General features: G+C 41.0%; 1 protein-coding gene and 1 long non-coding RNA gene across 2 annotated transcripts in view; one reads left to right on the top strand and one right to left on the bottom strand.

Moving 5' to 3' along the window:
- EDIL3 (EGF like and discoidin domains 3) overlaps positions 1–25,407 on the top strand; it is a 231,965-nt gene that overhangs the window by 6,671 nt on the left and 199,887 nt on the right. The window lies entirely within an intron of this gene.
- Positions 1–25,407, bottom strand: part of LOC147647974 (uncharacterized) — a 119,651-nt gene that overhangs the window by 5,246 nt on the left and 88,998 nt on the right. The gene's annotated exons all lie outside the window — the stretch shown is intronic.

Raw genomic sequence — 25,407 nt, 5'->3', positions numbered from 1 at the left:
CACAATCCGGCTCCTTCCCTCGATAAACCTCACACGGTTGGGGCTGGCCCAGGCCTCTCCTTTCTCACGGCCTCTCTGCAGGGCCTCCCTGCCCTCCAGGGAGTTGACAGCTCCCCCCAGTTTTGTATAATCTGCGAATTTGCTCAGAATCCCTTCCAGTCCTACATCCATGTCATTCATGAGGATGTTGAGGAGCACAGGGCCGAGGGTGGAGCCCTGCAGAGCCTCACCAGTGACAGGTTCCCAGTCCCTGTCACCCTTTGTGCCTGACCCATGACCCAGCTGCTCACCCATCTCATGAAGTGTTTAGCCAGCTGTAGGATGCGCAGTTTGTCCAGTATTATCCTGTAACAGACAGTATGGAAAGCTTTCCTGAAATCCAGAAATACTCCATCAGCTGGCTTCCCTTGATCCACTAGGTGGATCACCTTGTCATGGAAGGGAATCAGGTTTGGCAAGCAGGTTTGCCTTTACGAAGCCATGCTGGCTGTGACCAGTGACTGCCTTGTACTCCAGGTATTTTTCAATACCTCCCAGAATAATCTTTTCCATAGCTTCTCTGGACTCCGAAGACTACTCAAAAATCATCAAGAGAGGTTTTGTGATGGCATCAGCAGCTGTTTGAGGATGCTGGGATGAATCCCAATAGGTCCCTTAGATTTGTAGGGATCCAGCTGGAGCAGCAGGCTGGGGTTAACTGGGTGTTGGACATTCTCACACTCTCACAGTGCCCAGCTCAGGGCACTGGGACCCTCTTGATCCATCTATGTTAAAGGAGGAGGCAAAGGATGCATTGAACACCTCAGCCTTGTCCCTGTCCCTGTCTGTGAGGTGACCATCCACATCCTGGAATGGGCCAATAGTATTTTTTTTTTTGCACTGCCTATTTTATTCAGAAAATCTCTTTTTGTTGTTCCCCACAGTTCTGGCAGCCCCAGCTCCATCTGAGCTTTGGCCACACAAATTTTATCCCTCCACTGGCAGCAGTATCTCTGTGTTCTTCCCATGCCACCTGGCCCTGCTCACACTGGGGGGCAGTTTACTGCCTTATTTCCAAGAGAATATTCCTGTTCAGCCAAGCCATCCTTCTGCCTGTGCTGTTTAAGTGGAGAATCCTGGATTATCTCAGCTCTCCCTACTGTGGCAGCAGAACGACAAGTTCTGGGATTTAGGAGTTAGGATTTCAGGCGCAGTATTTAAAGCAGCAAGCTGAAGTGCGCAGATGACAGCAGGGAGGAGCAGCAGATGGATAAGGAGGCTCAAGAAGATCAGCGCTCCTTCAGCAGAGCCAGGGCAGGAGCTTGGCACAGCCCAGCAGGAATGTGAGAGAAATTTCAGGGTTTTGTGGGTTGTTCATGACCCTGGAGGCCACAGGGGACAGGGAAGGGAGCAAAGCCTCCTCCAGAGGAGGCGGGAGGTTGGGTGTGGGATTTTTCTGCTGCCTCCTCTTCCAGGTGGTGTGTGGGAGAGTGGGGTCAGACACAGGGGCATAACCCACCCAGGGTGCAGTTTCTGCATCAAGTGGTGGCTCTTGATTAAAGCTGATGGAGAAGTTTCCTAACCCAAAATGCTCTATCAGAACATTGCAATTCTGTGCACACAGTAGTTTAAGCCTCACTATGGAGCGTAGCTTGCACACTTGGGACAGCATGAGCTCAGGTGACTGTTAAGTGTTTCACACTTTGGGTTTGAACCCTACAATTTAAATTTTTAATTTTAATGCAAAGCAGGGTGTTTTCTCAGCATTTTTCAAATAATCTTCTTCTTCCTCCTGCCCCTGACCCCTTGAAAATAATTTTTTCCTTGATTGTTTTCAATTCTAAACAACACAAGGCATTTATTTATGCATAGTCAGATTATGGTCCTGCTGTAGGATAAAGCTACCATTTACAGACATAGAGATCTTTTTTATTCATGTCTTTGAGTACTCTCACAATAGTAACTTTTTGACAGGCCAGAAAAAAAAACCCCAAACCAAATGTGAAAGAGATGACTGCATTGCTAATTTTTAGCTGCAGCAATTTTATTCGCTGAGCTTCTGTGCAGGGAGGCTGAAAAAATCTCTGCAAAAAACTGCTTTCTTCCCTATCATTGTCAAGATGCTGTGTCAACCTGCATAATTATGGAGGGCTGTGACAGCAGAGCATAAATAACAGTAATTTCTGGCATCTGATTACCCATGTCTTAGGTTTCTGCAACAGTGATGCTACAACAGATCACACAAGAAACACTTACGGATAAGACTTGCATGCGACAAGCAGAGGCATGAAGAATAGGAAAAAAAATTAATTAGATTTATTTTATGTTCAGTATTTGTTTAGATCTTTCAGTCTCTCCCTCATCTAGGAGAGCTTCTATCACTGCTGGGTGTCATTGCACACAATCAGCCCCTGAAATCCAGATTTCCTTCCTCATTACTCTGAATTACTGTTCTTTAGACCATCCTGCTTTAATTTATTTGCCAGGGTTTTTTCTTTGAGGTTTTTACTCTATTTCCAGCTCAGGCTTTTGATGTAGAGATGGAGAAACTATTACAGGCAATGTAACTTGTCGGATTCCTTGCTTGTGTGAGGAATTGCACGGGATTGCTTTGCAAGGTCTTTTCTAGGTTAAAAACTAAGACCCACTAGCTGATTGCTTTCAGATACCATTCCAGAACTGTTTTAAAACCATGCAGTGCTATTTATTTGAACAATTTTAAGGGAAGATTAGTTTGATACTGTGAATAATGTACAGTGTGGATGGGGAAATGATGTGCTGTTGTCATGGGAAGTAGTTGAAATGACCTCGTAGCTCCTTTCTATGGTGCATGCTATATATGTTCCTTTAATGATGCTTTTGTGTAATTTCTTTAATGTCTTTTTTTATGCTTTACCTTCAGACCTTGTGCAGAATGATACACTCCTTACAGATAGCCCTTCAGGATAAAGATCAACCTCTTTGATAATGACTTTCATTTTCTTGGGTGTGATCAAGCCTATCCTATTCTGATGCCTTGGCTTTCTTCACCAGGCTTCTCTTCAGCCTGGTATCCTTATTCAGGGAGATGAATTCTTTCAGAAATGTCTCTTAGAAAAGCTGCATTTTTGTACTGTAGCACAGTTACAGGAATGCTCTGGTTCCTTCCTAGGATGGTTTTACTTAACCTCTACTCCATATGTGGGTCTTGTGATTCAGCCTGTCACTAAAGTCATATTAAAAAAAAAAAAAAAAAGGGGAAAAAAAAGGTAATTGAAGCAATGTCAGGCATAGCTGGGAATATAGTGTCAGATGTATCCTTTTTTGTGAAATCCATCAGGGAAGAAAGAAATCAGAGCAACATTTTGAACAAGAGCTCGGAAATCAGCTGGAATAAAGTGTGATTGACTATATATATTGACTTAATACCACATCTATATTGGTTCACACAGCAAGAGCTGTGATTGCTCCAGTTTGCCTCAATATCTTTCAGCAGAGATGAATAATTACATTGAAATGTGCATTTTAAACCAGAGAATTATAGAGTTATAGAATGGTTGGGGTTGGAGATGGGTCTTAAAGCTCATCCATCCCACCCCAGCCATGGCAGGGCCAGCTCCCAGTGTCCCAGGAGCTGCCAGCCCCAATGTCCAGCCTGGCCTTGGGCACTGCCAGGGATCCAGGGGCAGCCCCAGCTGCTCTGGGCACCCTGTGCCAGGGCCTGCCCACCCTGCCAGGGAACAATTTCCTCATAATAATTCATCTAAACCTACTCTCTGTTAGGTTGAAGCCAAAATGCTGAGTGTGAATAAAGGTGGAGCACTAAAAGGTGTAGCTCTGACTTGTGGGTCAGAACAGTTTGGTCAGGGAGGGGTGAAACAAGTATCTGGTCTTTTGGAAACTTCCCGAGTCTCCAAAATATTTTTCACTGCAAGACAAACCTGAGACGAGCAACTGTGTGAGGTTTGATAGTTTGGTGAAAGCCCATCTAATTGCTCTGCCTCTGGCTTTTCCCTAATTCCAGCACTAGTGATGGATTTAGATGGACTCTTCCTCAGAACAGTAAAATGCTCTGGTAGTTTGCCTTCTTGGGATGGCTTAAGGCAGGAGCAAGTCAGTCCCAGTGATGGTGCAGGGAAGGGAGATGGGGACAAGGAGGGAGGACCAAGTGAAATGGACAGGGATGTGGAACACTGTGTGTGTCCTCAGCTGGTTCATAACCCACTGGGTGAGTTATGGGCGGTTTTCTCAGTGCCAGTTTTACACATTTTCTTGCCAAGGAATACAATTCTGCACCAACCCTAAGACAGAGGGTGCCAGATTTCCCCCTGCCTCAAGCACAGCTGCGTATTTCCCCCTCTGGAAATGTGCAGAAGTCAGATCCATGAGCATCCCTTGTGCTTCTGTCTGCTTTGCCTTGGCATGGATGAAGGCAGAGTAACAAATTCCACATTTCCCTGGCCATCTCCCAGTCCAAAGTGGCCATCTCACCATCCTGGGGCAGATCCAGTGCTGATTAACTAGTCTCTCCCAGCAGATTATTTTGTTGAAGACAAATTACAGTGGTTTTTTTTTTTTTCCTTCCCTAATTATTTTGTAGCAAATATTTATCTTGTGGATAAAGATTGCTCCTGGGCCACGCAGAGCAGGCCGGGCTGAGAAGCTCCCCATGTGCTTTCAGTGGAAACAGGAGGAGCTGCCTGCTTTAGAAATCCTGCTCTGGCTTAATTCCAACCAAGAAATCTGTTTTAAAACTACCAGGGAATCGATGTGGTTCTGGCTCCTTCATTCAGACCAGCTGAGGGCTGAGCAGGAATAAAGAAAAGGCAAAATGGGTAAAATAATTGTAAAATCATCAAAACTCCAGGAGGAAGAAGAGAAAACTACTTTCAAAATGTCTGAGACCAGTGACCAAATAATTCTGACCAATTAGCTCTGCTGCTGATTGTTTGGGGTTTTTGATAAAAAAATTCTTGAGGTTTTGTGGGGTTTTTTAAAAATTTCCCATGGAGAGTAATAAATAATTAAAAATTGACACATTCATTTCTTTTCCAGTAGAATTCTGGTTAAAGCATTATAATTGTAGAAAAATCTGAACAGAGTTTTAAATTCTATCTAAACATTTCCTATTTGAGGCAGAGGAGGGAAGGAAAAATATCTGAAAACTGTGCCCCAGCTTCACTGGAACAAAAATCACTGGTATGTAATTATAATTTTTGTGGGGTTTTTTTTTGTTTGTTTTTTTTTTAATCTAGAGGAGCACCATTTGCAAAGCTGAAGAATTACAGCAAAAACCTATACCTTTAATGGTTTCTGAGTTTCAGGAAACCACCCTTTCACTCTGTTAATGCTCTAATAATAATAATCACGAAGTCTTGTGCTAGCATCTTTCATAGCAATCTTTTGTCGTTTGTGTCACATCAAGCTTTTTTCCTGTCATTGCCAGCCATCTCTTATCCTTGATGTGTCTCTACTTTCCATCTCTGAAGTCTGAAAACAGAGGTTGATACATCAAGTAGAAAAAGGTGTCTACTTTTAAGTGAAATGATGAGTTTTGATGACTTATTCCTGATAAAAGCCATGTTTTGGGTCTCCTGTAGTGCCAGTTCCAGTGTTGCAGCCACAGCAGCTGCTTGAATATCCATCTCTTTTTGTGTGTGTGTGTCAGAGAAGTGTTGGTATACTGGAAATATTTACCCAAAGAGTTTCAAGGATCTCACAAACTGGGAATCATCTGGAAATGCTTTTTCAGGAGAGCACTCAGTTAATGTCATTCAGTGTTATTCTCACTTTATTACTGTGCATGCAAGAGCTTCTCATTTCTTTTTCGTTTTCAAAATGAGGTGAAAGAAGCTTTTAGAATTGAAATTGAAAATGCCTGGCCTGTTTGCAACATGGTATACTTATCTTGTAACAGTTGGGCTAATTTTTAAAAGCCTTTTATATGGAGTCTTGGAATAAATTTTCTTTAGGAAAAGCAGCTGTGGAACGAGCCTGGTTTTGCTCTGCCCCATTTTTCTGTTAAGATACAGAAGTAAGATAACTGAAGATTTTAGAGATATTACATAAGCTCTTTGGAAAAGAACAACATAAAGGACACAAAATTGCTGTTCTAGTAGATTACAGGCTAGAGTGCGTATCTGCTGAAATTTGCCTTATGGAAGGTGCTTCCTCAAAGCTGACATAGTCTGAAAAATAAAATACCAACTTCTTCTGCCTTGAATCACCCCTGCTCTTTGGCATCACCCAGGGTTTGTGCTTTGGGGAGCAGCCTGAGGGGTGGGAATCATCACCAGTGGTTGATGAATTCCTGTTTCTTCTGTCTGGGTGAAAAGGGAGAGTATTTATTCTCGATGCTCTTTGAGGCACAACAGACACCATATTCTCCTGCTGGAAGTGAGGCATTTGATGAAATTGCATCTCTCTGGAGTTTGGGGTGTGGTGCTAGTGTTGCTCTTAGGGCAGCACAGGTGTGCCCTCACATGGTCCTGTCAGACCTCATGGGGAATCTGGTTGAAAATGGCAGTGGCAGGAATTGTACAAGAGTGTATTAGCTGGGGAGGGGAGGTTGTTGCTGTACTTCCATGCAATTTTTTATTTTTTTATTTTTTTGGCTTTTGCCTTTTCCTAACATATCTGTAAGCACTAACACAGGACAGATCTTTACATTTTACATTTACATCTTTACAGAATTTACATTCTGCAAGTGTTCACCAAAAAAGTGAAGAGTGGTGGTGATGTTTGTAGACAAAACATGTTTCTGCATTGAGAACAGCTATCTCAGTCTGTCAAAAAATTATCTGGGAATGTTCCCCTGCATTAAAAATAACTATATTTATCCTTGTTATCCATGTAGTGACCTAGTTTGTTTATCACTAACTACCTTGAATTTTTCGACTGCATGTACTGTTGTCAGGCAGAGTAAAATAGAAATTTATTTCTATATTTACTTATTTATTAATGTACTTTTGTGGAAAGAGGTTATAATTCTCTTCTGTTTGGCAGCATTTTTTTGTTTGTTTGTTTCTTCATGCTGGAGGTTTTAAGGAAACCCTGATTTCTTCCTTTGCACCAAGGCTTTGCATGGAATTTTTCACTTTTGATGGAACTCTTCAGTTAATTGAAAGCTTTTGAATAGTTTTGATAATTAGCCATGCTACAAGTTACAATGGCCAAGAACTGGAGCCAGGTGCAGCTGCAGTACACTTGGGGCAGGAAATATAGACAAAAAGCTTCACTGTGTCAAACATGATGTTATTTGAAAGTGATTTTAGGTTTTGGATTTACATTGCACCCTAAAACAATTCTGGTTTATTATTTTAGCCCTTTTTTTTTTGTTTGTTTTTTTGGTTTTTGTTTCCATTCCTTAATTTGAACTCTGTTGAAATTCAGGATTTTTGATTTTTCAGTTGGTTGTTCAATGACTAAGGGCCCTGATAGATGTTAATCCAAACTTGACGTTGAAAGTACGTTGCTTTTCAGATTTAACTTTTTGAGGAATATGGATTTTTTTGTGGCTTGTCTTGATTTTAATAATGCAATGACACTTCTATTGAATACAGCCAGAATAGCTTTACACTGAAGCTGCCTCTAGATTAATGTCTGCAGCTTTGCCAAAACTATTATCTATATTGCAAGCTGTCACTTTATGTTCAAACTAAATAATTAAATCTTCAGATCAGATGTACAGTTTTTTATTATTATAGACATAGTTTAGGATTTTATGGTTTCAAAGAACCTTTGGGAAAAAAAGAACTGTTTTAAAGCCTACTGGAGACTAGGCTGAAACCTTTTTGAAATTTTTGATTGTTAAATTACATTCCTTGGTTTGGATTCCTGTTTTTCAGGCAAAAACAGAGATAAAAACTGCCAGCACTGAATTAGGTGTGTCCTGCTTTAAACACTGTGAGTCTCTTTATGATTTGGTCTGGGGCCCTTACTCTGAGTTGCTTGCCAGCAGTTATGTAAAACATTTACCAATTTATTTTTATTTTTTTTCAATACCAAATGGCAAGGTCTTTTTCAATGTGCCAGTTGGGTAACACTATTTGTACCCAAAATGAACATCTCTGTCTCTCAAGTGTAGGTGTTGCAGGCTGCTGTTTGCTTTTGCCAACAGCTCCAGTCATGTGTTGTGAGCCAGGAGGGAAATCTAAGGGAGCACCCCCAAATGAGCTGTGGGTGGAAATGTCCATGACAGAGGAAGCTGGAAATTCATAATTTCTGATGTCACATCTCAGTCCTCTTCCCTGCCTCTGCTTTTGCAGCTCAAGTCAAGGGACTAAGCAAAAGGGGAAAAAACGGAAAATAATACAACTTCCCCTTGGGTAAATGGGACAGGATGGACAGGATGGGTTTCATCCAAGGGTGGAGGACCTGGGCAGTTCCTGTGCAGCTCTGGCACATCCAGGGATGGCCCTGGTGCCCAGACAAAGGTGATTGCTGCAGCCACGTTCCAAAAAGCCCAAAAGGTCCGGGGAGGGGGAAGCTCCGGGCTGGCCAGCCCCGCTCGGTGCCTGGGAAAACCGCGGAGCGCTCCCGGGCACGGGAATGTCAGAGAGGGTTTAAAACCCTCCTGACCCACCTGATGTCCTGGGGAGAGACAACTGGAGGTGTCTGGGGGAGAGCAGAGGGGGTCCTGTGCCTGGGCTGGAGCAGAGCCTGGGCACTGTCGCTGTTGCCACGTCCCGGCTGGACAGGGATGTCTCAGGGGATGGGCAGTGAGACACCTGCAAATCCTGGTTCTGTGGTGGGACTCAGAGGGCAATAGATGATCAGTCACATCACTCTGGAGTTTTGTATCAAGTGGGTTCTCTCTGGGGCTTCCTTTGCTTCGTGTCTTCATGGGTGCACTGACAGGTGGCCAGGGATGCCCTCAAGGGCAGCGGTGCCACGCTGGGGAAACAAACCAAAAGGACCCATAAACAACAATAAAGCCACATCCAGCCCTGAGGAGGGAGAACCCCTGTGAGTGCATGGATGTTTAGTTTTGCCATCCCCAGTTTAGCAAAGGGCTGTTTCAATGGGTGTGAGGACGGGGAGAGCGTGGTGTTGTTGGGGACCTGATCTCCTGCCCTGCAAACACAGAGGGAAGTGTGGGACCAGGGCTGCATCATTGCAGGGGCAGACTGAGGAGCAATCCTCAGTCCTGAGTCCCTGCAGAAGGGTGAAACTGGGGAGACAGACACAGCAGTGTGTGGCAGGAGAATCAGAGTCACTTTATAAATATGACCCACGTTCTCAGACTCCCCATCCTCCCTGGGGGTGAGGTTGAAGTCTCACGCCCCTTGTAACCCCCATTTTTAATATCTGTGTGAGATAAAGCATTGTTCAATTTCATACTGCAGAACAGTCTCTCCTTTCAATGGAACAAATAGGGTTATATTTTATGTAGATGCCAGCAAAATAAAAACTAAGATATGCAGTATGCATCTGGTGTTTTTTGGTTTTGTTTGCTCATTTACTTTGTAATTGTTGCTTATCATTAATAAAGTAGACTAAGCAACATTAAACAAGCTGTGATTTTCATTTTGCAGTTTTCACTTTATAGTCTTGCAGTTGTGTGGGCTGCCAGTAAGAACCCCAAACCAAAGATTTACTTGCATTATTAACCTTCCTTTATTTTTGTTTATGAAATCCAAATGGAAAAAGAAATGGGTAGCAATATGTAGAGATTCTTGTTGCACATGTTCCTCCTAGAGATGGTAATAGAAATGTCCAATTTCCAGATTGTGACAGAAAACCATGGCTTTTTCAAACACATTAGAATGAGCTTGAATTTTAAAATGAATTCTGGATTTGGCACAAGAGATCTCAGATGAAAACTTCCTGCTGAGATGATGAGGTTTATAGATTTAAGATTCAGTGATCATGTGAAGAGTTTAACAACTCTGCTGAGTGTTGAGGGAAGAAGTTAAAATGAACTGAATTGGTGATTCATTTTGGTTACACTCTGGGGAAAGAACAGACATTTTCTAATAATTAATTATCTAATTTTAAACCTCCCTGTTTCTCGACTGAGGTAAAAAATGAGGTATTTTGTATAATAAAGCAGCTGATCTTTAAAACTAATGGAAAGTGGTTTTATATTTTTCACAAAAACTATAGGCGCTTCAGTTCACTGGCTCTGCCTCAGGAAATCAGTTTCAAGCAAATTAGCTAGTAAAATGAATGTACCCTGCACTGGTTTATTAATGAAAGCAGTGTGTAAACACAGCTGATCAGTATATGGCAACCTGCATAAGTAGAGAAATAAAAATCTGCGTGAATTAAATGGTTTTGATTACTGACCGTTGCTCATGAGCTGTGTTTGGTATTAAATGTTTCTTCTGCTTGAAAAGTGAAAATGTGTCGGTCCAGTAAGCCAGGCAGTTTTCATTGCCTGTGATTGCCTTCGTTAGAGATTGAGAGCACTCAGCAGAATTTAGGAAACCTTGCAGTGCTGTGCTTTGGGGAGGTGCGCCCTGAGATGTAAACATTGAACCTTTTATCACAGAAACTCTCAGCTGAGGATTGTGTTCAGGATTAATGTTTGGTTTTCTGACCATGCTTACACACCAGGATGCCCTCTCAGAGGGAGAGAGTCCCAAATATCCTGAGCCATTTGGTAGGGGGCAAGATGTTCATTATAAATTCTCATTAGGCTGAAAAGAAACACCAGTCCATGTGCCACGGGAATTCTTATGCTTTATTATCTAGTTACCTTAACTCCAGCAATTAGCCACTATTAACTCTCAAAAGCTTTGGTTAACAAGCCCTTAAATTTTACAACCTCCAGCAACAAACTTCAGGTACCAAGATCTCAACTTTTTCAGTTACAATTATAATGGACAAGCTCCCAGTCCTCTAAATAAACTTTGATATGGAGTATCAGGGCTAGAATAGGATAACCAGGAGAGATGTAAAGATGGCAGAGACAAAAAGAGAGCAAGGATCACCAGCCCTTAGGTGCCATTTTGGCCCTGCCGTGTGAATGGTCCAGGTCTGGGCTCAACAATGAGAATGAAAGAAAGAGGGAACTGATACAATTCCTTTCATAAGGTTTCCTTCCTTTCCCTGGTGCACAGCTCAATTGTAAACCAGATTTTTCATGCCACTCATTTTTCATGTTCCTACATGTGCAGCTCCTCTGAGTCCTGCAGGAAGTGAGGAGCTGATGCAGGTGCAAGAATGAGAATGTGTTTTATTTTTCCTCCATTGGCTTGAAGTCTTGTTGTGCAAACATCCCATTGCTGCTCACACCATTTCTGATCTTGTGCATGAAACTGCCTTGCAAATGTTAAGAGCAATAATTGGGGTAAGTAGCACATCTGTCTTTCTTTTTTGCAAGAATATATATTGAATTATTGTGCCAGTGGTATGGCAAAAGCTCTCATGGCACTTCACTGAAGACCATGGTTAAGTAAATCTGTCTAATTCTGTGTTCACAGCATCTAGGGACATAGACATCATGGACTGTATTAGCCAACCATAAAAAAAAAAAAAAAAAGAAATGAAAGACTGCCCAAACCTTGCAACCACAGCATAAGAGAAAAAGCTGCCTGAGCACAGAATGGAGCCTGAAGAAATGAGACTGTGATGGTCCAAGTGGCTACAGCCATCCCCTGGCAGAACTAAAGGTCAGGGGTAGAGTGTTACACAGAGAGCTTTAAGGATGGGCTCACAGAAGATGAAAGGCAGCTTTGTGGGACCTCTTAAAAACATCTTTCCAAAGCTGAAAGGCGACGTGGGAGAGAATGAAACACAGGGTGCTTTGGTGACAAATTTTCAAATACGTGGAAGGTTCTGCTGGACTTTTTGTTATAGAGTAATTGATGATGCATTAAGAGATGCTTCAAAGAGCTTTGAAAACGCAGAGGGGATACATGTGTGGGTTGAGGTAGGAGACAGAGAGAAAATGGACACACAAAAGGACATTAATTATCAAAATGAAGAAAGAGCCCTGGGCAGCAGCACAGCATTTGGAAAGCTGCTGTCCCATTTGTGAAAGCCTGAGTGAGAGATGGCAAATTACTGCAGACCTGAGCAGATGAGAACTTGGGGTGATTAGCTGTGCCAGTGGCTAGGAAAGGAGGTGTCCTGGGCAAATAATTAAGAGGAAAAAGCTGGGAGAATGTCAGCCACCTCCTCACTCTAGCCCTTGTAGAATCAAGTGGCAACCAAAGTAATACAAAAAGTATTTCAGTGTTATTTTGTTCTGTATAAGCTGTTATAATTCAGGATAATTCATATAATGGCAGAAATTCAAGGTTCCTGAAGGCTTGGAGGGAGTGGTTCAGTTTTTAATGTGCTTCTTGGAGACAGTGAAGGTTAGGGCTCAACTCTTTGTTCTCTATTATCCATATTTCTCTATCCAGCACTTCCAGTGTGTGTGCCAGGAAGATGTCTTCTGTCTGCCCTTTGAAGGGTGTAGGAAAAAGGGAAAACTTTCCCTGATGAAGTTTCTAAACCAACTAGTTGAATATGTCCAGCTGGTTCTAATTGTCACAGTGTGGGCGAAAAATCTGCATTGTAACCACACTGAGCTGGTGGAGAGTGAAAAATGGTAATTTGAACAAGAGACGATGAATCTGTTCTAAAGATCTTGGAGAAAAATCCAAATTATTGTAGTTCAAGTTCCAGTCCCTGTATTTGTTCAAAAGAAAAGGGTGAGCAGGAGAGACTCTGCTCTAAAATGAGAGATGAGGGGAAATTGGGGAAATTCTACACTTTCAGACCCAAGAGTGTGTACATGTACTGCACTATGCTGGGCTGAGGTCTGAAAACCCCTTACCCTTCGTGCTGCCATGGCATCCTGCTTTGCAGTCATTTCCAAGGACAGGAATTTCCAAGGAATTGCAGATGCCTTGCTCTGGTCTGCTCCATAATTACTCCAATCTATTGTGGCTAATTAGGGGACTGTAAGGCTTGGAACCACTCATGTAGTCAGCCGAAAGATCACTTAAGATTTAGTTCATGAAAGTCAAAGTGTAAGTCATTTGGGGGAAAAAAAAGGAAGTTGAAGGTAAAAAAGTATTTTTAATATAGTTTTCAAGTGAATTAATGTGTTACATGCTCTAATATTACACAGAATTCTGGATCAGTACTATGTGCAGATCTCTCCAGTCTTATTAGCCTTGAAAAAGCAGTCTGGTGAATGATTTATTTTGAACTGACTTAGAGAATTTTTTTATTTACTTCAGGCAACACCCACAAAAGCTTCAGATGGCCATGTGCAAAGATTCAACGAGCTCATTGGGCACTAGAGCATGTTTCATGAGAGAAAGAGAGGAGGGAATGGGATTTCATGTTAGGCAACATTAGTGAAGTTCCAATTTATCCTGCAGGAGGAGAAGCACATCTCTGGAGTGGATTGTGATGAACAGCACATCTTGGTAGTTTGAGGCACTGGTCTGCTAACCTAGGCCAAATGGAGAGGTGATTGCTCCCCATTAGTGAAACTTGTTTTTTTTTCTGCTTTTCCAACCTTAGGAACTTCAAACAAACAAACAAAAAAACTGAAGAAACTCATAGACACACACACAAAAGAAAAAAAAAAAAGAGCACAGGTCTTTTGGAACATGAAAGAATCAAAGTTCTTACTGGCAGTTGAGACCATATAGGAGAATTTTTGTGAAAACAGATCTCTTATCAATTTTGTACATGCAGAGTCAGAGTTGTCCAGTGGGAAACAAGACTTGTGAGTTAATTTGATGTGGGAGCCTGACTTCCATTTGTGATCTATTTGCAGAGTCTGTGTTGCCAGAGGAAGATGAGGAGCTGTCCCTTTTGTCTCTAGCTCCCTTTCTCAGGCTATTTTAGTGTCCTTAAATAGTATTTGAAAAGCTGCATCTATTAAGACTTGTGAATAATTGGACTTTGAGAGAGCATCTCCTTATATTGTATCCTGTCTGCACAGACTCAGGAAGGGTAGGAAAAGCTGCACATTAATTTGTTCAATTCTTGAAGAAGCTGAAATTAATTTCTATTTCCTCTTTCAGATAAAAATGGCTTGCCTTAAACACTAGCTAAACTATATTTAAACAGCTGTAATTTTTTACCTGATTTTTGGGAAAAGGTGATGGAATACATCTTTTTGGCCTCCTTAACTTTTTACATCTCAGATTGTAAAAAGACCTCAAGTTTGGTCTCAGAGTAAACATAGAATGGAAGACAGATCTTGCATTTTTAGTTCAGTCCTGCAGGAAAAAAAATAAAATGGCAGAACATCTTTGTGGAAATAGAGATAGCACAGTCTCAGAGGAAATGAGCCAGAGAGGTAAAAGAAACTTAAGGTTATTTATGCTTTTGTTTCCATACCTTGCTGTCAGCAGTTGCTGTTTTTAAAAGCAGCCCTGCTTGCTTCTGGTTGGGAGCCAGAATTTTGGAGCATCTCTGTCCTCCAGCAGCTGAGAGTCTTGCCCCAGGTTTTTGACAGAGAGCAGCACCTTAAAGCACCTTCTGCTCCTTTCCTTTGCTTTCTTTTACAGACATGAGCTGTGCAAAGTTTGGGTACATGCAGGAAGGTAATTTTTTTTGCCAGTGTTTGCTTCCTCTGTATATTTGTGCAGTACCATTCATTAGCATTTGTCTATCTGGGTAACAAAACAAGCAACCAAAAAACAAACAAACAAACAAGCAAACAACCCCCCCCAAAAAACAACCCCTCAAACCAAATAGACAAACAAATACCCCCAAATAAAAAAAAAAAATCCAAACCCCAAAAATACCAAAACCGAAAAAACCCCACAAACCCCAAGTACACACACACAAAAACCTCCCTAAAACCCATCCCCAAAACAAAACAAAAAACAAACAAACAAACAAAAAATCCCCAAACAAAGCAAAGCAAACAAAAAAACCCCACAGAACTACAGAAACCCCTCCTTTGTTAAAATAATTCCATGTAGCCTTAAGAGAGGAGTCTAGAAATAGGTTAAACAGCTGTAGAACATCAAGAAATGGTAAAATAAAGCCATGATGCTTTTGACTGTGTTGATACTGTAAAGTCTTACTGTATGAGCAATGTTTCAGGCATCTAAAGATGATATTTGCTAGAATCAGCCTGCCTGGGGAGTTTCCTGCTGGGGCTGCTTTCCCTGTGCTTCTCATATTGATCTCTGTATGTTGGCTTCTTACTCTTCCCATCAGGTTGGAACTGAAGGTGTTGTAATTCAAGGGCCATGATAAATTTTTTCTGTGTCATTCCAGCATGTGTGGATTTTGATTTAGCAACAAATGAGAGCAGAGATGTGGCTTGATGTTTATTTTGATCACAATATACTTATTTTTAATAGTAGATTACAAAAAAACCCCCACAAACCAACAGACTTGTTTTCATTTTTTTAATCATGTTCCAGGCAAATTATGTGGCTACTTTACGGAGACAGATGGAGCAACTTCTCTTTGAGGTCATCTGTGTTTTTGAGTTCCTGAATGCTATCATGACATAGATTCCATGCTGCTTTCTCCTGTTTCTTTTTGACATTCTGGTGGTGTTCCTCCCTGCCCAAGTTGCCAAAGTCAGTAAACCCAAGTAAAACCCATCAAATTGGCATAGACACATGGGATAGTTCCAAGATTAATACCTGAAGGGATTGTTTCTTGATCACCAAGACCTACAGCTTTCAAATATTTGCCCTTCAAGATCAGAGGTTTTAAATACACTCCATTGATTTCAGCTGTGTTAGAGTTATTTTTAAGCCATTTCCCATTTCTTTTATTCACTTCATAGCTACTGAAGTTTTTAGGAGTAAGAAAGTAAATCATACTGATTACAGGCTTCCATTAAACAGAAATAGTAATTTTCTGCACTAGAATTACAAGCATTTTTCATTTAAAGATAATTAGATGTATATAGTGGATCAGCTTAAAATTTGCAATTAAAATGACTGAGTAATATAATGGAAGATTTTCTTGGAGCAAATGAATTTTCAGACTTCCATAACTATCTCTAGAAGGAAATGAATATATATATAGTAAGTGTTTTCTTACAAAGGGTGATACTGTTGCTCTTCATAAAAGGCAGAGAGCAAAGAAAAATTGAGAATTTATATTGAGTATGCCATAGGAATTGGGATATTTTCTGAATACAGTGCCTAATCAAAAATGTCATTGTCTGCCTCTCACCAAGGTCTTAATGGTTATCAAGGTTTCAAATTCAAATATTCATCAAGCAGTACAAATCTATTGAAAATTATTAATATCTGAGTGTATTTAAACCTAAAGGTAAACAGATAAATTCCCTCCCAGATTAATGGACAAATACCCAGTCATTCCAGTATTCCCACTGTTGGCTGTCAGATGGAAGCTGAATTTTTGGCTGCACTTCAGGAGCAGCTTATTTGACCTGACAGTCCTCTGTATTCAGCAGTGATATCTGAAATGGGAATAATGTGTTTTTCTTTCACTAGTGTCGCCACAAGAGGATTTAAATCATCTGGCAGTATTTCAGTCGAGGGCTATTCCGTCAGGAAAACCTAAGGACAGCAGAATCATCAAAAGGATAGACTAGGACAGAGAAGTCAAAGGGATAAAAGGACTTAATGGTGCAGACAATCGTGATATCATTTGAAGTATTTAAAAATTTTAAATGCCTTCTAAGTAAATGCAGTCCTCAAAACATGTAAGCTGGGTTTGGGGCTGTTTTTCACTTTAACCAGTAAAAAAATTGCAACTGTGTATTACAAACATATATTTGTGGGTGAAACTGAATCTGTTAAGGAAAAAAAACAAACAAAAAACAAAAACCTGACACCAGCAAATGAATCTAAAAATAAATTTGTTAGGTCTGTTCATAAGACCTCCTGCAGCACCTCGCTGTGTTGCAGTGGACACTTTCTCCTTGTTTGTTCACAGCAGAAGGTGGGGCTCAAGGTTGTGCAGAATTCAGAGATTTTTAGGAAGACAGAGGACATTTCAGTTGTGAAGTGTGACTGCTCATAAAAGGCAAGGCTTTAATGAAATACTGGCACATTCCACATTCAAACTGAAGCACTCAAAGCCGGGTAATTGATGAAAATGTCCTTTTCCTGGATGAGAACCTTATCCAGGGTCTCCGGGTGTCGGCATTTGGGAATACTTCTTGTTTTGTGCTCCCGAAGCATTTGTCATGATGAAGACCTGTTTCATGACTAGCAAACCATTTGGACAGCTCATTATAGCTGGAGCAACAGATGTGTACAAACTGCTGTGGCTCCCTGGGGTCTTTCTGGGGATTGTGAGTGCGTGCACTTTGCAGGTCTTTGGTGGACTGGCTACTTGGGGGGGTGTCTCATTTTCAAAGCCATAAAACTCTTGGGTCTCCTCATGCAAGTTGCATCCCTTACTCCTGGTAATTCTGATGCATGAAGAAATCCCCAGCTTCTTCTCAGCTGTCAGACTCACCTGAGAAACTCTGGGTAGCACAGACCTGCTCTAAAAAAGTTCTGGGTCTGCTTTAGTAAAATCTCCCAGTGATGACAGAAAAATGACCTGGGAAGTATAAATTGCATTTTCTGTCTCATAACTAAACAGAATTACTAGCATTAACAACACCTGGATTAATAACAACACCTAGCATTAATAACACCTGGAGAAGTATTTGATTGTATTGAGCATGCTCATTGATTTATGTGCAGCATGCTCATTAATTAGCCAGTGTTTAGGAAGGCTGCAGCACGGTGGTCATCTGCAAATGGTCTGTGTGGAGCAGACCTTTCCTTAAATTGAGGAGCTGGTGTGTCATGGGAGTCTTTGAGATAATCAGGTTTCTTGAGTTTGTTGTGTTAAAAAAAAAAACAAACCACAACAAACAAACAAACAAGCAGGGGATGTGTGCAGAGACTCAGAAGAATGGATAAGAACGTGCACTACAGAAGTTGAGAAGGAAAAGCCGATATTTCCCCAGCCCAGCGCTCGCTGTGAGCCCAGCACAAAGAGGCTGGACACGTTTATCCCCTCCGTGTTGTCTGGTCCAGCAGTGGCTCGATGGTGCTCAGCACTGCAGTGCCACAGGCAAGCTGCACATCCCTGCTGTGGGATGCAGAGAGGAAAAAACCTCACACAGGGCTGTGTCATCTGCAAAAACCATCCCAGTCTCACTCTCAGCTCGGGGCTGTGCCAGAAGGCGCAGACCACCGCCAGGATTTTGTACTTTCTGCTTTCTTGTCCCTTTTTTCCCTTTTTTTCCCCCCACTGGTTCCTTCCCCTTCCAGTCACACAAACACACACCTCCTTGGTTTAGCAATGAAATGTGGAGGGTGTTTACTGGGACAGAAGGAGCTGGAATAGGATCCTGAGAGGAAATTTGAAAGCTGCCCTTTGCCAAGTGCTTATAAGCCGTGAATCAGCAGACAGACATCTTTTTTGCCATAAAAAAGATGACCAGGTTGTTTTATCTGTGTAAAATCAGAAATGCTTGTCATGTTATCAGACAGCTGAATGTCTGCTGTTAATTCCTTGCTATTATTAGGTACCTAGAAACCATACCACAGTATAAAATATTTAAATTGAATAATCTATTTCTGTGTAAAATTATCTTTTTTTCTTGTCTGTTTTAATTGCCCAGTTAGTAATAAGCATATTTTTTCTGTGTTCAGAACAACAAAAAAATATATATATACTTCACACTTACTGCAGATTGTTTTCCTCCTTTGGAAAAAAGAAAAATTACTTAATCTGATAAATTCTATTTTGAATTATTTGTTTCTTTGTAGTGAAGAAATGATTTGTGTCCTTCTGAATTCACTGTCATGTTCTTGCCTTTCCCATAAACTGATAGTTTTGGTCACCTGAGGGTTGAGGTGTCAAAAAAATGCGAGGAGTTTAATAGCCTGGCTTCTGTGTGCTTCTCACACAGTTCTTTAGTCTCATGTGGGAGTATCTGAAGCGAATAAAGTAAATTCTCAGTAAAATTTTCCACTTTCAACCATGTGGGGTTTCTTGGGATTCATTTTTTTTTTAATGATGAAAATCACTAAGTAAATTTTAGTCACTCCTATTAGTCATATCTGAAAGAGAAACATTATTTTAGAAGTGCTAAGTAACCCAAAGTGCAAGCTGAAGTTATTTTTGAAAGAGCAAACCTTCTAAGCATTATTGTATAGGTTATGCACAGTATTCCAGGTAGTGGAGAACAGCTAGGCAGGGCAGTTTTACCTATTTTAGGGATTTTTTTTGTGTGCATATGGAGGCAGGTCATGGAAATCTCTGTATTTGACCACTGCATCCAGTGATAGCCTTGTGACAAATTTATTTTAAAGGTCCCTTCTGTGCATTCTGCCATTCTGTTTGGACAGAGTGGAACCACTGTGAGACCTATAATTTCAGCACAAAATGCCTTGATTCGTGTTTGCTTTGCCATCACTCCTTAAATTGACAGGTTCATGAAAGCCAGGCTTACAAGTTTAACACACTCCCCTTTTCTCTACTCTTCTCTGCTGGAGAGCTAACACTCAGGTCTGCTGTCCTTACCCAGATGGATTGCTTATGAGCCAAAAAAAAAAAATGTAAATGTATGCCCTTGATCAAAATCAACTGGCTCAGAGAAGACTGGGAAGGTGTAACAGGCACATGTATTTAATTAAGTTGAATATGACATAGATAAGTTGCAGATGCCTTGAGCAGTGTAACTCCAGAGTAGTCTGTGATGTCAAATAGGGACTGTAGGACCTGCACTGGATTTTTTTCTTATTGGATAGCTAATATATATTATATATATTATATATAATATATATTATATGTATTATATATAATATATATTATATATATTATATTTTTTTTCTTATTGTTATTTTTATTTAGTGGTTTTCTGGCTTTTAGTGGTGTTTTTGTTTTTTTTTTTGTAAAGTCAGCATCATTAAGACTGCTTAGCAGCAGAAGTTTTGAAGGCTTTTGCTCATATAACTCCAGGTGTCAGGCTGTATTATCTAAACCACTGTAACATAACTTTGGATGAACAACAAGTGCAAGTTTAGAGGATTTTGTTCCAAATCAGACTTTCCCAGCCCTGAATCAAATAAGGCTTTTATAGACCTGTCCCTTTTGCCAGTGTATTTCAAATAAACATGACAGAAATATGTTCCTGTCTTCACCTGACTTCGTTAGGACTTGTGTACTGAGCAATAACCCAGAAGTTCCTGAGCTGGGTATTAGTAATCATTGAAAGAACATGCAAAAACCACTTCCAATTTTCAGATTGTTAAGTATGAATAATTTACATGCAGGAGTGCTTGTGTCAGTACTGAGCTATAAACATGGAGGGAAAGCATCAGGAAAGAACAAGGGTTGAAATTCAGAATGTATTGTTGTTTTATCTATTTATTCAGGATTCCATGTTTGTGTTAAGCTGTCTAGCCCTCTGTGTGGGCCTAAGTTCACTTTTAATCAGTGACCATGACTGTATATAATCCAGGAACTCACTGATGTCTTCCAGAAACAGACTTTTGGCATCTCTATCAGAAATGCCTCATTTAATACATCCTTAGTGTGCCACCTGCCTTTTCCATGGAGTAAAACCAGTATGGATCCTATGATCAATTAGATCTTTGAGTCCCTAGCTCAGAGAGACACATAAATACCTCCATGCAGAGAGCTGGCTCGTTGTTCTTCTAAATGCTGTCCCATCTGTATCACTGCGCTCCCTGAGCCTGCCCAATTATTCCTCTTCTTCTGTATCAATGTATTGATTGCATTCCCCAGCTTTCTATCAGCAGCAAGGTTGATAATGGAAATGCTAAAACACCTATTTAGTAGCGTGGATCAGCAGCAAGTGTTTCTTTGCCAGAGCCACTCTTTCCAGCGCACTCATTATCCACGTGAAGTCCAGATTCACTTTGCATTTCCTGTGCTAATGATGCTGACAGGAGGCCCTGCTAACACAGAGCTGGTGAATACAACTCCTCCAGCATCTTGCACAAAGAGCAGCAGCTGCAATTAAATCATATGGAGAACAAGGATGGGGCTGACCTGTTATGGTAATGATGTATTTTGGGGTCTGCTGTAAAAGATGATGGTTTCAGACACGCATTAGACTCATTAGAATTTCGCTGCAGAGTGTCTGAGACCAGAAAAGTGACACTTCTAATTAGTCTGGGAGGCACAGGCAGGATGTCTGTTGTCATGGGTGTCAGCATGCCTGTGATAGCTGGGATGTGAGGGGCAAAGCTGAGGGTTCTGATGACTCTTGTGAGAGAAAGCATCCATGACATATGGCTGTCCCTCCAGGTGTCCACTGCAATTATGGGCGCAGCCTGAGAGCTGGCAGGGGAAAAAAAAAAAGACCCAAAACAAAACAACCTAAAAGAGCAGTGCAGATGTGCTCATAAATGTTATTGTCATCTGCATTTCAGTGGGGAATGGTGTCAACACAAAATGTGTTGCCACACAAGTGAAAGATTTCCTTGGAGGTGTTTTCCAAGGGATGCTCAGACAGTGACACAACAAGACATCTCCCTGGTCTTCAGCTTGGTTTTACTTTTAGCTCTCTCTATTAATGGTTTGTTTAGTGAAGGAAAGTCATGGGTGGGGAGGAGGAAGTAGAACAATGGTCTTCCTTCTCCAAGTGAAAGAGCAAAGAAATCTGGGTGGAAGGTAGCTGTGAGTACAAAAGATTTTAGCTTAGAAAGGTACAGAGGGGAAGTGGCAGATACTCACCCACCCTCAGTTTAGATTATTTTGAGCCTCATTTTAGGTGATAAATTGTAAGATTTAACTGTATTTTATCAACAGCTCTGTCCTCTTTAATAGACACTTAGCTTAGGTATTATCTCAACCAGATTCTTCATATCATTCTCCATCATTAGGAGTATTTCTCTCACTTGATTCATCTTCTTTTTTCTTCCATTCCTACTCCTTTATGACATTAATGTATAACATTGTAAAATTCCATGTGAGGCTGTTTTTTTTCCCCCCTTTCTGACAGCATTTCTTCTCTTCCTTGTCTTCCTGATCCAGCCATGGGTCATGTCAGCAAGCAAACATTAAACAATTGAAATGCCCATGGAGTATCGCTGACAAAACAGCCACAAACAGTGTTAAAGAGCTCTGTAGAATGAGTTCCCACTTTAAACCTAATCCTGGGCATACTTCTTGTGCTATAAAGGGTCTTGCTGAGTTCAATGATGTGTTAGGAAGGCTTTCAGATGTCAGAAAGCATTTACTGCTTTCAGTGCCTGCCATAATGTATTGGGGAAAAAAAAAATCCCTTGCACCTTTTATTTCTTCATGGCTACAAGAAGTCCACAACAAACCAGTGAGTGGTGACAGTGTTTTACAATATATGTGGAAATAATATTTAAACTGGAATCTAACAGCTTTAAATTAGAACGCTATTTTTTAACAGCTGAAGGAAGTTTAATGAAAAACAGGAAAATAAGCATAAAATAATCAGTGTAGCACATTCTTTTTTAAAACCTCGCATTTTTATTAGCATTTGTGTGGATTCCTGAGCTTCACTAAATTGCTTTTTTTGTTGTTTTTTCTTTTTTCTCTTGATCTACAGAGGACTGGTATTTGGCAGCTTCTGGAACACAGTCACGAGGTTTATATGTGTGGAAGTGAGATGTAACATTCCATGTGGTTTAATATGCTCAGACTGGGTAAACAGTGTGGAGAATAGACTGGTCAGACATTTTTTTAGAATGTACCACATACTTAAAGAATGAACAATAACAGACATAAAGACATAACAGAGATCACAGCATTTCTTATTAATACATTTTATTTAACACAGGGAAAAACAGAGGGTTTTGAAAGCAAGGAGCTTATGGGTGTAAAACATGTTTTGGTACATGGTTTTATTTATGTGTATTTGGTCTATGTGTGAATTTTAATGTTTCCAAGGCCAGAGTTTTTGAAAGGTAAAAATATTTCCAAGGTACTTGAGATCTTTGTTGCAGTAGTACAGACTCTGCCTCTCTACATCCCCTTTATAAACTGCAGAAATAAATAATTTACCTTAGAAAGGGTAGGACAGCAGTGAAGCTTCTATGTCTGTGGCTTTCACTTTTGATGTAAATTTTCAGCATTTTTTTGTTCTCTCCTTCAACTGTTTGAGCATGTAGTCAGGACAGATTCCAGAAGTGAAGCACATGAAAACAGACTTCTATTCTCTGCACTCACATTTGCTAGACTATGCTTGAGCATACCTTTTTTCTCTTTTTTTTTTTTTTTTTTTTTTCTGAATAACAGGATTTTTTGTTTGGTTTCTGGCTTTCTGGTGCAGGTTATTTTATTTTTTTATTATTATTTTTTTTTACATAGCAGCTGTGTTGCAGAGCCCCACTCACATAACAGATTGAGCTGCTGATGTGATTGATGTGAGGTTGCTGAGCATAAGGGATCCCAGGATGGTTTGGGATGGAAGGGACCCCAAAGCACATCCAGTGACATGGCAGGGCCAGCTCCCAGTGTCCCAGGAGCTGCCAGCCCCAATGTCCAGCCTGGCCTTGGGCACTGCCAGGGATCCAGGGGCAGCCCCAGCTGCTCTGGGCACCCTGTGCCAGGGCCTGCTCACCCTGCCAGGGAACAATTGCTGCCCAAGATCCCATCCAGCCCTGCCCTCTGCCACTGGCAGCCATTCCCTGGCTCCTGGCCCTGCAGCCCTTATCCAGAGTTCCTCTCCAGCTCTCTTGGAGCTTGTGTCTGTGGGCTCCTGATGTTTGATAACTACTGAATAGAAGGTGGAAGGTGCTGTTTCCCCTGTTTCCTTCCCTAGCCCTCCACACTCAGCTGCTTCAGAAGTTGTGATGTTCCTTAATTCCCCCATCTACTCGTGGAGCCTCTCTAGCCTCACCTGGCCTGCTATGTAGTAATTCCTCAGTGAAAACTGGGATTTAAAAGCAAGAGAACAATTAACTTGGAAACTTTAGCTCAGGAATTCTACCTGCTGGAATGGAACACATTTATTCCGCTCGCTGTTCAGCTTAATCATCTGGCCCATATAATTTCTCGCTGTGTAGGATTGTCTTCCTGCTGAACACACATTAGTTCTTAATGAGGTAACTAATTTTTAAAATTTAAATCATGTGTCAGGCACTGTTCTCCATCAGAGACAGTTCCAAGGCTTGATGTCAGAAGGAGCCTTTTGATTTAGCTCTGAAAAGACTGTCAGGTTGAGAAAATCTGCTTCTGGTCATTTTAATAAAACTGAAGAGAGGATATTATGAATTCTTGTATGACCCTTGACTGTCACCTCACAGACCTTTGACAGAGAGCTGGTAACAAGCCACAGTATTTGTTAGGAGCTTGCACGGGGCTCTGTTCCTTCATTTAGATATCAGTAGCATATCTTCTTCCATTTAAATATCTGTATCATTTCAGATGTCATCTTGTGAGTAACAAATGTGAATATATTTTCTAGCTTTTCTTCCCCCTATTTTTAACCAGCTCATAGTGTGTGTTCTTCTGTGTCCCCACTGCAAATCACATTTGGCTTGTCAAGAAAGTGTTCTTAAAATATTTAAATACTTCAGTGAAAACTTTTCTAGTTAAGTATTTTGATTGCAAGAACAGATTTTAAACTGTTACTGGTATTTAGCATATTTATAGAGTGGGATGGCTGATAACTGATGATGGGTAATTGGGCTGTATATTTTGGCATGGAATGGGACACGATGCGGAATAAATTTTCTAGAGCCAGCTATTTTCGCCTGCTAAGGAGGTAACTATTCTGAATTTCTTAATATTCCACTCAGTGAACTGATGCACATTTTTAAAAATAAATTCAATTAAAATGCATACATATTTTTGTTTGGGAAAGCAGATGAAAACAGTTCTTGGAAATCACAGGGGGATGTGGGAGTGCCTGACCAACCACACCAAGGAAAGGTGCTATTTATGCCCGGGAGGGAAAACACCCAAAAGGAGCTGTAGATCCAAGGTCTACATGTTTGTGTGGGCAGGGGACACTGCACAAGAAATTGAATTCTGTACTTATTCCCCTCTCCTTCTGACTTAGAAACTTTCCTGGAAGAGGCAGCTTTAGTCTGTATGATGATGAAAATGTGTCCAATTTCCTCCATCCTTCTTTCATCCTTCAGGAAGGAGGGCTACAAGCAGAAGGAATATAAAGCTAATGTACAGGTTTATTGGCAGGTCAGCCCTGGGGGAAGAGAGGGGTGGAAGGTGGAGATGAACCGTGTGGGAAGAGAGGGCACAGCTCTTTGTGGTGAGCTCTGAAACAAAGGAAGGGGAAATCAAAACTCTCTTTTTTCCCCAGCTCGTGTTTGATGCAGGAGAACCAAGGGAGAATCCTCCTTATGAGCAGGGAGATGTGGCAGGTCTGCGTGAATGAAATTCCTGCCTTTGGAACTTGCAGGGAAATCGTGCAATAAGGAAAAAAAACCCTTAAAAGAGTTGGAGCTGGGAGAGCTGGGACCAAGCTACTTCTCACGTTTGAGTGGAACAGAGTGGAAGCTAATAGAATATTTCAGTTGTGAGGAATCCACAACCATCATTTACTCCTGTTGCCTTCTTCTTGGCACTTTCCTC

This window comes from Cyanistes caeruleus, chromosome Z, assembly GCF_971803275.1.
Source record: "Cyanistes caeruleus chromosome Z, bCyaCae1.hap1.1, whole genome shotgun sequence".
In the NCBI taxonomy this organism is placed as follows: Eukaryota; Metazoa; Chordata; class Aves; order Passeriformes; family Paridae; genus Cyanistes; species Cyanistes caeruleus.
This window is presented reverse-complemented; position numbering and strand designations above follow the sequence as displayed.